The sequence below is a fragment of the Cimex lectularius genome, unplaced genomic scaffold (genome assembly GCF_000648675.2).
Source record: "Cimex lectularius strain Harlan isolate CLEC.00 unplaced genomic scaffold, Clec_2.1 scaffold271, whole genome shotgun sequence".
NCBI lineage: Eukaryota > Metazoa > Arthropoda > Insecta > Hemiptera > Cimicidae > Cimex > Cimex lectularius.
This window is the reverse complement of record NW_019394181.1, coordinates 53259-65724: the sequence shown is the minus strand read 5'-3', so window position 1 is coordinate 65724 and position 12466 is coordinate 53259.

Sequence of the window (12466 nt, the reverse complement as noted above, 5' to 3'; positions counted from 1 at the left end):
TCATCGCAGACACCAAAAGGACATTTTACAAGTAGAATACTAGTTACAGAATCCTAAAGTCTTGTCCTCTCGGCGCCTGGCTTGACGAGCGTACTCATAAACTTGTGATATGTCACGTGGTCTTTATATTCCGACCGCAAGACTTTCCCATGACAAGAAAGGCTCGTAGCTTGGCGAATCTCGAGCGGCCATAGTCATCCGTTGAGTACATTTTTTTAAATAAAGTCATTTCGGACTAAAAAGATCAACGCAAGTACAATGCTCTGTGATGATGGATGGATGTTGAAAAATGAATTTAGTTAGGAATAAACCGGTACAAATGAAGCAAACCACAACAGATCTTGGGAACTGATGCGCGACCCGACTAGGCCTTAGGCTTCTTTCAGACGAGGTAACTAGTTGATTCAACTAATTGAACGGACGGGTGTCAAGGAGTGTAACCTGGTAGCAAAATGTTTTGGAATCGCTCCAACCCCTTCACAAGCAGTCAACTCGTCCGCCCAGGCAGGTGGCCAGCAGGCACATGTGCCGCTCACGTTCTCATCCTCACTGGTTGACTCAACACAAAAGAAACTGCTCGGAATTCGTCCTTCACACCAGTCGCCTAGTTGAGTCAACTGAGTTCACCATGGAAAGCGTTGCAATTGCAAGTTTCAAAGTGGAGCAGTTCGTTCAAGATATTCGAATTAGTTCCGTGATATGGGACATGAGGTGTGAAGAGTAGAACGACAAAATTAAAAGAAGCGAAGCTTAGAGGGAATTAACACAACAGTATTTGAGAGAAAGCGCCCGTAACATCGAATAAATCCACACTTTCCTTTACTGGGTTTTCTCCTTTTTTTGCTTCTCTTTTTGCAGAAAAGCAAGCATAAGAAGTGCTCCTGCTTTCTCGGGTTCTAACATCGTCGTGTCCTCCTATTGGGAAGAGAGGTTGATTCCACAAGTTGCCTGGTGAGAAACCAGCAAATTGTGAGTAGGAACTAGCTTTTTAAAAAGATATCTGTGTTTGTTTTTATCCCACGAATAGATATCTAGTTGACAGTCAACCGGGCAAATTAGGTGAATAAACCAAACCACCTCGTCTGAAAGAGGGCAAAGGCTTGTCATCCGTCCAGCCACAAGCCTTGGGTGCTTGCAGTATTTACCGACAAAACATGGTAAAGGGCGAGCTTCATTCACCTGCAAAGATCAGCGTGATTCTGAAAAGTCTCTATCATTTTATCATCATAAAAATCAAAGTAATTAGCATCATATTAAAACAACATTTAAAGAGTGTGTAGCGTTGGTAGGGTGTACGCAGGTAATGCAAGAAAAGTGAACATGTAACTCCTAAAAGTGGTTATTTATATCAAAATTGCATGCACTTAAATTATGCAAAATACAATAATTGCAGAGAAAAAGTGTAAAACTGTAGAAAGAAAAAAAAACGTTTTTTGGTATAGTTGCAGCCTAATTGAGATTTAGTATGACCATTCTTACAAAATGAGTATGGGATGATGAAAGTGGTACCAGGATGGTTGGAATCAACATTGCCTACTAACATGTACCATAAGGAAATAACAACGTCGGTGCAGATGGACTTTGGATGATGATACTCTGATGACTAAACAATGGGACGACCAAAATCGGTTGAACATTTAATCTCGTCAAGGTATTCATGAACTTAATAAATGCTTAAGGCTGTCTTACATTGTAGCGAAATAGTTGTGGTATTCAAATATCAGTAGTACCAATAAATAATTATTTGGAGGCCGTGAGATGCGGTCTGGTGTGACGTAGGTTTTAGAAAAACATTTTCTTTATCGTGCCAACGTTTCGATTTTTATTGAGATCATCTTTAGTGCATGAGATTTATAAACATAGTTTAAATTTTACAAAACATGTATGTATAATTTAAACAATATTCTGGGATTCCACGTCCTGAAGATGAAATCAATAAAGATCGAAATACGTCCTCCAAATAATCTTTAAGTAACTCACGGTGCCAATAAATTTTAACCTCTGTGTTTCGCTATTTCTGTGTTTTTTTCTAAATAATCAACAAAAAGGTTTGAATTTTTCCTAATAGAAGAATACACAATTTCTCTGTTCCGTCCGTATTAATGGGGAACATTAATGATGATGCTTCAGAACGCTAAATAAAAATTGATTTGTAGTTTTTAGGTTTCCGTCATTTCAGACACTCGCTGTTTTCGTCTACCATATGTGCTGTATCATCTCATCTTCCTAATGTTATCCTAATTGGTAGCATACGATATTTATCTTTACTATGAGCGACATCCTCAGCTATAAAGCTATGAAGCGTCGTATAACTAAACCAAATAATTTAATCAAGTTATGGGACAAGCCAATGTATCGTTTTCATCATTGGGAACGATGTGTCTTTAAAACCGAAAGAACATCAGCTTCGATTGAAGCTGGAAGAGTTTTTACTTAAAGGATGAAACGATTCATCAGCATCTTCGAATATTTCTGACAAATAATTTTGACCAATACAATTTCTCAGATTTCAATGCTGCTGAAAATAAAATTGAACCAGTTGTTTATGAAACATGACGCTTTATTGCTTACAAGGTGTGGTAGGTAAGGTTTTCGTAATATTTTAGCATGTAATTACAATGAAAAAATTTCAACAGCCCAATTTTGAAAATGTGATATCAGGGTCGGTCAAACCTACCTTCAACCTTCAAAAGGCAGAACTCAGGGAGGAAAAATGCGCATTATCAGCTTATTTTCCTCATCCCATCGGACGAGGCTTTGTTAAAAATAAAACGAGTCCAACTATCTCGGGACTGGATCTCATTAGTGCACATCGGGACTCTTCCATTCGGAACAATCTCTCGAATAAATCCCGCCTCGGTTAAGGGTTGAATGGGGTGGGACGGTCTCGACTTTATTTATAGCCGTTTTATATGTGTAATTAATATTTAGAGCGGTTTTTCTGAACTGGCCGTTGAGGAGAAAAAACCTATCACGAATTTAAATTCACCCTTCACTCAACTATCATATTCTACTATTATTTCTAGGGTTTTTCCCTGAAATTTTATCGATCTGTAATCACTGTTCGGCCTCTTTTCGTTAAAGGGCAGATTGGGAAATGAGATCCATAATGTTTAAAGTTGGTTTAAATGGGTTTTCATCACAAGACGACGGTGACACAGGAGCACCGACAAGCAGTAGAATGTAGAGAGGTTCAATAACTTAAAAATAAATTCCGATTTTGATTTTTTATTATATAGAAATTGCATAAAAACTCATTTTTTAATAAAAAATATGTGATACAATCGGAAATATGTTAGCATGGTTCCCATCATAGTATGTTTGCAACCCTTATTAAAAATCGGGACCAATTATCTTTCCGGGATTTATTCTTGCCTTTCTTCCATTTTCAGCAGTGTGTTTGTGGGCTGTTGTTTAGAGTTTAGAGTCTGCGAGAGGAAATCTAAAAATTTATATGCTACTGTCACATATTAACCCCCTTTTTGTATAATTTAGTAGTCCTAAATACATTCTCTTCGTAAAAGGTTGAAAAACTGTGTGGATGTTGTCGTTGTTTGTCGGCGTCTTTGATGGGTTAAGTCTGATTTTTGGGATTTTTTCCCGTCTGTCATTGTGTTCATCGTTTCTTCTACTTTTTTTTATCATGCTTAATTTATACATCATCCAAAAGATATGCGTGATTTTTTCTTGATTTTGTGAAGATTTTTTGTCAGCATACTTCTCGGTTTTAAATTAGGCCAATTTACTAGTAGCAGTATGTATAATTTATGGGACGACAAACATCAGGTGGTTATCGCCGGCCCTCTACGCTTTAAACAAAAAATTCTTCATTTTTCCGCTCATCTTTATAGTGCCTCGGTGAAGACCAGGCCGACCCCGGAAGTCTCATGTCCACCAGCTATCTCGCTCAAGCACACCTCCGGCTGGTGGTACTGGATATTTCCAATCGCCGGAGGAGTTGGAAGAAATGGAAAGTATTCAGGCCTTCAGAGTTGGGGGATTCCTCAAGTAGAGGAAGTAAGAGTCTAAGTAGAACCCCGAGGGGGTCGGGTGGCGGCCAGCTGTTCTATGCTGTGCAGTGTTGAGAAATTCTTGGCATGACATTCATGGGTTGATTGGGACGTCGCATATTCAATACGTATATCCCTAAATATAACTAACTGTCTAAATCAATAATATATATCCCTAGGCCGACACAAGGAAGGGCCAAAAGGTAAAAAACTGTGGGTCTGATCGGGATCCCGACTTCGCCGACGGTCGGGGGGCCTGTGAGAGGATTCTTTTTCGAAGAAACGGCAAGAGACCCTTAAAGAAAGGTTCGGAGGTGCGTGCAAAGCCCTGAGAAAACCGCGGAGAGGTGCAAGGACGGGGCGAAACTATATCCTAGGGTATCGGATAAACGGCGATAGTAAGGTGGATGTACTTAAGCTACGCGTCCGTTGGTCCGATGGCGATTTCTACTTCGCCTAGTCGGGGCCTATCGTGGAACGCTAAGGGACCCGGCCGGGGACGCGCGGACCTTGCGACTGCCCGCCGCGTCTCCCCGGCATCAAATACGGCAGGGCGGCCTTCCACAGCGCTAGACCTAATCTGTTTGACAAAAGTATTCACAGCTTGATGAAAAGTATTCGTGGCTTGACCAATGTATTCATGGCTTGACACCGAAACATAAAAAGTCGGTTAGTGTATAGCGGGACCGAAAGAAAATCTTTACGGGATGTGGAGTCGGGAAGAAGGCGTTTCGTCAGGCCATCCGGACGGCTATAGCTAACGCCTTGGCTTCGTAGTTTGTCTCATGGCGTCTTTGAAATAGTACTACCGCAGTTAGAAAAGTGCTCACACCCCAGGCTGCGGACAAGTCTCAATGGCTGATTCCCGACTCCCAGACTGAGAAACCAATAGCGCCGGGTGTCATTATAAAAAACGGTTCAAATTTCCCTCGGAGTTTAACATGTGGTGTATGTAAAAACATTTTCTTTCAATACATAACTTAAATATGATAACATAATTAAGCAAATATATTTTGCTAAGATTTAAATTAGCTAGTGAGCATTAATATTGTACATCTTAATGAGATCATCTTTGCTATCGGTTATTTAAATTTTATGCTATTATCATGCAAATGTATGCTTATGGTTTATAAATAGTAGTATATAGTTATCAAATCGTACGTATTATTTGTAGTTTCTTACTCTGTAAGGTACTTAACAATGAGTATTATTTTTACACTCAACCTAATAATTACATTTTTTTAATACTCCCGGAATATAAACAACATAACAACAATATTAACATTCCATTTTCAGAAAAATGGACAGAAAAGCTAATTTTTATGTCAATGAACAATATGATTCGCAGGTATGGACGTTCATATGCATTGGAGTTCTTCGCTATCTTCAGTGCTGAGTCTATTCAAAATTCAAATGCTTTATTAAAATACAACAAACAAATGAATATATTTTTTCCTCCCTCAGGTAACCACGGAAGAAGGGCGTTTATTGCCATGTATATTAAAAACGAATATACAACATACGAATGCGGCGAAAAATACATCGGATCGAATAAGCAGGTCTACAAATAAAATCTTTTATTTAAATAACACATAAGATCATTTGCGAATAGTAACACATAAAACTATCAACTGTAAAGACAAATCTCTTCAACAAAAGGACTAGAAAACGTAAAAATATACAAACAACACATTCCACCCTAAACAAATTCAAGAATTCACGAATGAACAACTTAAAAATTAAAACTAACTTAATTTTTATTTCAATTAATTAATCTTTATGCAAGGTATTGGTTGAAATGAAAAAGCAAGTGTCACGAGCAGGATTCGAACCCACGACCTTCGGGTAAATACGCCGCTGCTCTACCCCTTGAGCTATCGTGACTTCGATCCACTCGGGCTTCAACTCCCCATCTCAACCTATCTTTCGATTTTTCCCTCCTTTTTGAAATTTTTCAAATGTCGTGTAATCAGGATTCAATTCTCGGTGACAACTTCGAGTCCAGCTCGTGACACTAGCTTTTTTATCTCAACAATACCTTACATAAAGAGTAATTAATTGAAATAAGTTTTTTGGTCAATCCGACCACGAAATATAATGGATTTAATTTATATTGACCAACTATACCCAAGGGTCGACCAACTATGATAACGCTCAACTTGGTGATCAATAATGATCGGTATTAACAAAACTGCAGTTATTCCAAAAATGCGACCTTCGCCGAGAGAGAGTTGCTACCATATTCGTCATAGGAGGAAGAAGGATGCTTTTTTTCCTCTTACCACCATGCAATAATTATAGTGCAAATCTCTTAACGATAAACAAATCACCTCTTCCTTTGTACAGATTGTTTATAAGCAGTATACACTGTAAAATATATTTTTAGCTGTAACCCCCCTCCGTACATAAAATATATTCTGCCATAAAGGACGTTAACTCAAAGCATGTACATGTATCTGTCATGTAAATACCTAGACATTGCAAACTATCTCCAAATGTGACGGCTAATAAAGAGACAAAAATGCCCACAGAGACGGGCACGCAATAAGTTAGGTGCCCCAAAATGATTGACCTCATGCGAAGGCCAGGACAAAAGAAAAATGGCAACACGAATAGCTTAACCTTTGAAAAAATAAGCTAAGCGTCATTAAAGCAGACACTGAACTATGGGCCACGTAGACCGAAAAGAAGGTCGCAAGGTAAGGATGGACACACTCGAGTTTCCCATGGGTATCTAACGACACGCAAGCCTCCGCCTTTGTGCTTGACATACGAAGTTGTAACCACAGTCTAACACATACTGATTATTTGGAGATCGTGAGATGAGGTCTAATATGACGTAGGTTGTAGAAAGACATTTTCTTTATCGTGCCAACGTTTCGATTTTTAGTGAGATCATCTTCAGGGCTCGAAGTGTTTGTGAAGATGATCTCAATAAAGATCGAAACGTTGGCACGATAAAAAAATGTTTTTATAAGTTTTTCTGAAACCTACGTCACACCAGACCCCATCTCACGATCTCTGAATAATCATTAACTAACGGTCACTAAACACCACACACTAACACATACTGTTGAAAAGTGAGCGGTACAGAAGTGCACGCCTGAGCAGTGAATGTCGGCTTCTCCGTTCGACTTGTTCGGTGACAATGAAGCAATGCTTTCGAGACTATTTGATTTTTTTAAGGGAGACAGAATTAATTCGGAAGTTTAATTTGACAATAGTCAAAATAAGGGAGTGTGATCTGTAGTAGGGCGAATGGCCATCGGGTGTGGTGAGGGCGGTATGCGGGACCTATGTGAGGTCCTCTGGCCGATGCAAGCCTCAGATTTGGGGGCGATATGGATGTATCACAGCCCATGTATAACCTCACTAATGTATATTGAATAAAATAGAAATTTAGCATATGGTAATCCCTGAGAAATTTATCTGGCTCCTCTTTGGTCTTCTGCCGGCACCACAGGCCCGCTAAATACAGTTTCAAGGTAAATATAACCCAAATGATTGCTGCATTTAAAAAGGTTCATCACCCCGCAGAGCCCAAGAGGAAATCTTACAATTAATATTATTCTTGGGTCATGTGCTATGCACTTCATCACCATCTGTCAGCACAGAACCTCTTTTCTTTGTCTGTTATCTATTATTTTTCCTATGGATCGTTTTGTAGATAGTTATTCTCCGGAAAAGGTTTTGAGAATTAGGTTGATTTAGGTGTTGCACGGTTTTATTAAGAGAAGGGGAGCGAACCGGCGAAACAGAGTGACAGTGCCACAAAGTCATGGCGACAAATCATTGATGACGAACGCCGTCGGCCAATGACTCTAAACCACTGCTCTAAAAGAGTGGCTCGGTAATTGCCGGCGGCCCTCCTGTTTTGAAATACGGGCAGGGCTGTATTTCGTGATATGTCGTCCCGGCGATGTCAGCCTCCACCCCTTAACCGTTTGCCTCTTCTCTTTCCAAAACGACACACTGACGTATCAAATTATACATTACTCGTTTTATATTTTGCCCAGCGGGTGCTGTTTGTCCACACTGACACAACAGCTCTCGTTCCCTAATGCACTCGTTTTTTACATTTTATTCCTCTCAAATTGACAGCCGACCCAGCTCGAGTAGCTTTTCCGGAGACAAATGGGTTATTTTGTTCTCCGTGGAGGGAAGCCGATAATACCCTTCCAAGTTTAAATCAGTATTAAAACATAAATCAACAAATCCGCGGGATGGGACTCATTTCGATAATTGATAATCGCTCGTATCCGTAAATTGGATTGCAGGGGAAAACAGCAAAAAACATCGTTCATCAGTTTTATTTACAACAAACTAAACTAGCCGGACAAATTTTCCTCTGGTTTTATATATTTAAATAAGAGAAACCAACTTTAATTTACCAAACAACTACTTATCAAAACCCATTAAACAACATAGCGTTAAAACCAATATTTTACAAAAGTAATTTATTATTCTACGTAAATATTAAGTATAATAATAGTGAGAAAGTTTAGGGACTGACAAACAGCTGAGGTCATCGCCGGCCTTTTTACTTCTTTTTCTCGTCTTCATGCGTATTTTTCGACCTCCAGCCATTTGAACGAAACTAACACTGCTTTTATATGGAAACTTGGTCGATATCATAAAATGCTAGTCTCTCATTTGTATATCAGATTATCAACTAATATACATATATATAATTATATAAATATATCACCACAAACATCGAATTCTGGTCACATTCATTCCCCAAGAGTACTCGATAATACCAGGATCGGGATTGCACCCACTTAATCTTCACTAATAGCTTACTTTTACTGTCTAAGCGTCACACCCTCACCCCAGAGCATTTAATATTCCCTCGGTGTGGGGAGAAACAACACTTTTCTTTCACGCTAATAAAATACTGTGTGGTGTTTAGTGACCGTTAGTCAATGATTATTTGGAGATAGTGGGGTGCGATCTGGTGTGACGTAGGTTTTAGAAAAACATTTTCTTTATCATGCCAACGTTTCGATCTGTATTGAGCCCTGAAGATGTTCTCAATAAAGATCGAAACGATGGCATGATAAAGAAAACTAATAAAGTACATTCATTCTAACAAATTTAAATTAACACAGGACCTGATCCGAGCATAGAAGTATGGACACATTCACTCTCCCAGAGTATCCAATATTACACACGAAGGAACTATTAAATATAATTTTCTAGGTAAAATTAACTCGTTTTATCATTGAAAACAATATAGTTTTTACCAAAATTAATTCTTATATTCTCATGCTGGAGGTTCAACTATGACCTGGCATGGGGCATTCGGGTCATAGAGACAATGAAAAGATTGATATGCTGGCGTTGGGAGCCAACACGGACTCCCTTGCCAAAAAAGAAAGAAGTTCCAGATCGCACCTTCTAACGACTTTATCAGGGGCTGAGGGAAGCTGGTTCTTTAAAGCAAAGTTAACGTTCTTTCAGGTGGCACAAACCAGATCTTTCCGCAGTCAGTAATTCTTAAGTTTATAAGCAATTTAGTGAACCTAAGTCGAAAAATTAAAAAACAACCAAAACCTGAAATTACTTCTTTACCGTTGAGTCTTGGACAGGGGTTGATAGGAAGTTTTTGTTGCATATGGTGAGTAGAAACACCTCCTCTAAATTTTCGACACTTATCGCCAGTCACCATTTATTATTATTATTATTAAATATTAATCCATTTATGTCTAATGGTCTAATTGACCAACTTACTTCTTTCAATTAATTATTCGTTTTATGTAAGGTCTTGCTTGAGATGAACCATTACTCTTGACCCTTACTTTTTCATCTCAACCAAGACCTTACATACAAAGAATAATTAATTCATGATTATAAATATATAATAATTATTATTATTAGTCTACATTTCTATGTTTTAAATTTGAAAAAAATGTAGCAATATGATGAACGATGAATGAGAAAAGCGTACCGAAAAATGAAAAAATCCACTTTTCTGAAGAAGCGATTTTCTGATCGACACGTATTTTTCCCGTTGCCGACCAATTTACACCATAGTAATGTTGATAGACGATGATTAAGTTAGAAAGGAACTTATGGCTTGAATCTACATAAAAGTCGAGAGTATCCAGGGTACAAAATTCTCTAAAATTAGTCAAAAATCGTGAGATGCGGTCTGGTGCGATGTAGGTTTCAGAAAAACATTTTCTTTAACGTGCCAACGTTTCGATCTTTATTGAGATCATCTTCAGGGCTGAAAGTGTTTGTCTTCTGTGTAATTGTGACATTCTTGCGTGTCGTGTTGAGAGTGCCAGTCATGACACGCAAGAATGGCACAATTACACAGAAGACAAACACTTTGAGCCCTGAAGATGATCTCAATAAAGATCGAAACGTTGGCACGACAAAGAAAATGTTTTTCTGAAACCTACAACACACCAGACTGCATCTCACGATTTTTGAATAATTATCGATTAACGGTCACTGATCACTACACATTCTTCAAAATACTTGATTCCCAACATTCAAAAAATTATTTAAAGTACTTTTAACGCTCGGAATCTCATGGTCCAAGTCTTATTCAATGCAAAAAAGATTTAAGTTGAATATATACATTAAAATAGTTTGAAAATGGAATTTTTTGTCCGAAATACAGTGGCTACCCTCTTAAGACCTAATCTACAGAAGGTGTAAAACGCCTCTTCTTTTTCATGGGTCGACCGCAGTAAATACAATATGGGATGGACTCACAACTGCATTACCAACTACAAATATATTACATCTGAATCCATACGACTATACTTTACTATTTTCCAACCTAGTCTAAAATAAAAAACATGGAGGATATTCTTCCATTATTTTCTTTTTGACAAATACCTTTAATTTTCGTAATTATAAGGGGTATTGCATGTATATGACATTTTTCTTCTATTTATATTTAGATTTATTCTTGTGTCAGTTGCGATTTAGTAGTAATTTAATTGAAATTATTTTTTTCTGCATACACAATCTTTATTATTGTCTCACTTTAATTCTACAGATGGTTCACTATATAGAACTAGCCAGATTACATGACCCAAATCTTCAATTTTTCTTTGTTTTGTACAATTAAATCATTGAAAATAATATAGTTTTATCATACATTTATTATTATAAAATCAATGACCAGCCAATTGGAAATAAAATTATTTAGAGAAGTGTTATATCAAAATATTTTGCAATATTAGCCATATCCTTTTTATGAAGAATATGCGAATAATATGACAAGTTTACGTTTACAAAAAAGAAGGGCTATTTTTCATCAGGGCTATGTAAAAAAACGCACGTTATTATCCTGCCATTCCTGCTGTAGCCTGTATATCTTCAGATGTATCGATTTCATCACGGTTCGGAATGAGACCTTCCAACCTGCGGAAATTTCCCAATACGGAAAAACAACGCGAGAGGGGAAAATATTGTCACGGACGGGATGAAGACAAACAGAGGCTTGGATCGACAGGGAACTGTGCTTTTTCCCATGATGTTTTATGTCGACATGATTGATGTACTCGGCCCAGCATTGTTCCCGTCCGCAAATCGCCATGTACAAACCAACCAACACCGCTCACCACCTTGATTCAACTTTTTCAACGAAATATTATGATCATAATGGTACCGTTAGTAAATTGGATCATTTATTGTTTTGTATGGCCTTTTGCAATCATATTTCTAAAACATTTAACCAACCATCTTGCACATTTTTATTTTTAATAGCATAAATACATAAATAAAATACCTACGAGGTGTTAGTAATACTGCGTGGTTAATTGCTAAAATGCTTAACTGGTGAACAAAATACAAGAATTCGCTAAAATGACAGTTTTTACTCTAAGCCAAGTTAAAATATTTAGTATGAAAACTAAGCTCTTTCAATTTACATTAACGCCTAAAAGAAGTTTACAGAATATTTATTTATATAAGCTCAAATCTGCACCCGCGTGTACAAAGTTGAGCCTATCCCAGTTCATGTGCAATTACAGCTTTTGTAATTTAGAATAAATTACCGGCAGGCCTCGATAAGCAGTACCTCACGTGTTGGCAGTCGGGGGTCACCTCGGACTTATAGTCTAGCCACCGAGGTTGATCTCCAGTGGCACCATTATAAACTAACCTAATGAGGGTCGTTGTGGTATTTAATACTCCGCCAGCGGCAATAGTCTCACAGTACACATTCACGCAAATAAATACATTCACTTTCAACACTCGCTAGGTACACAAAACTATCAGTGTTATATACAATAAAACAACTCTGTTTCCTCCAATTCCTCCTTCCTATTCTTAATCGGGTGGAATGAACCACTTCTATGAGTAAGATCCTTCGAGGTATAACTTTGGACATTGTCGTTGATACGTGAGAGCTTCTCTGCTGATTCGGCTCACCTTGACTGCCATTTTCTTTTCTTTTTAATTTTTAAATTCCTCAGGTGAGTTAACGCAAT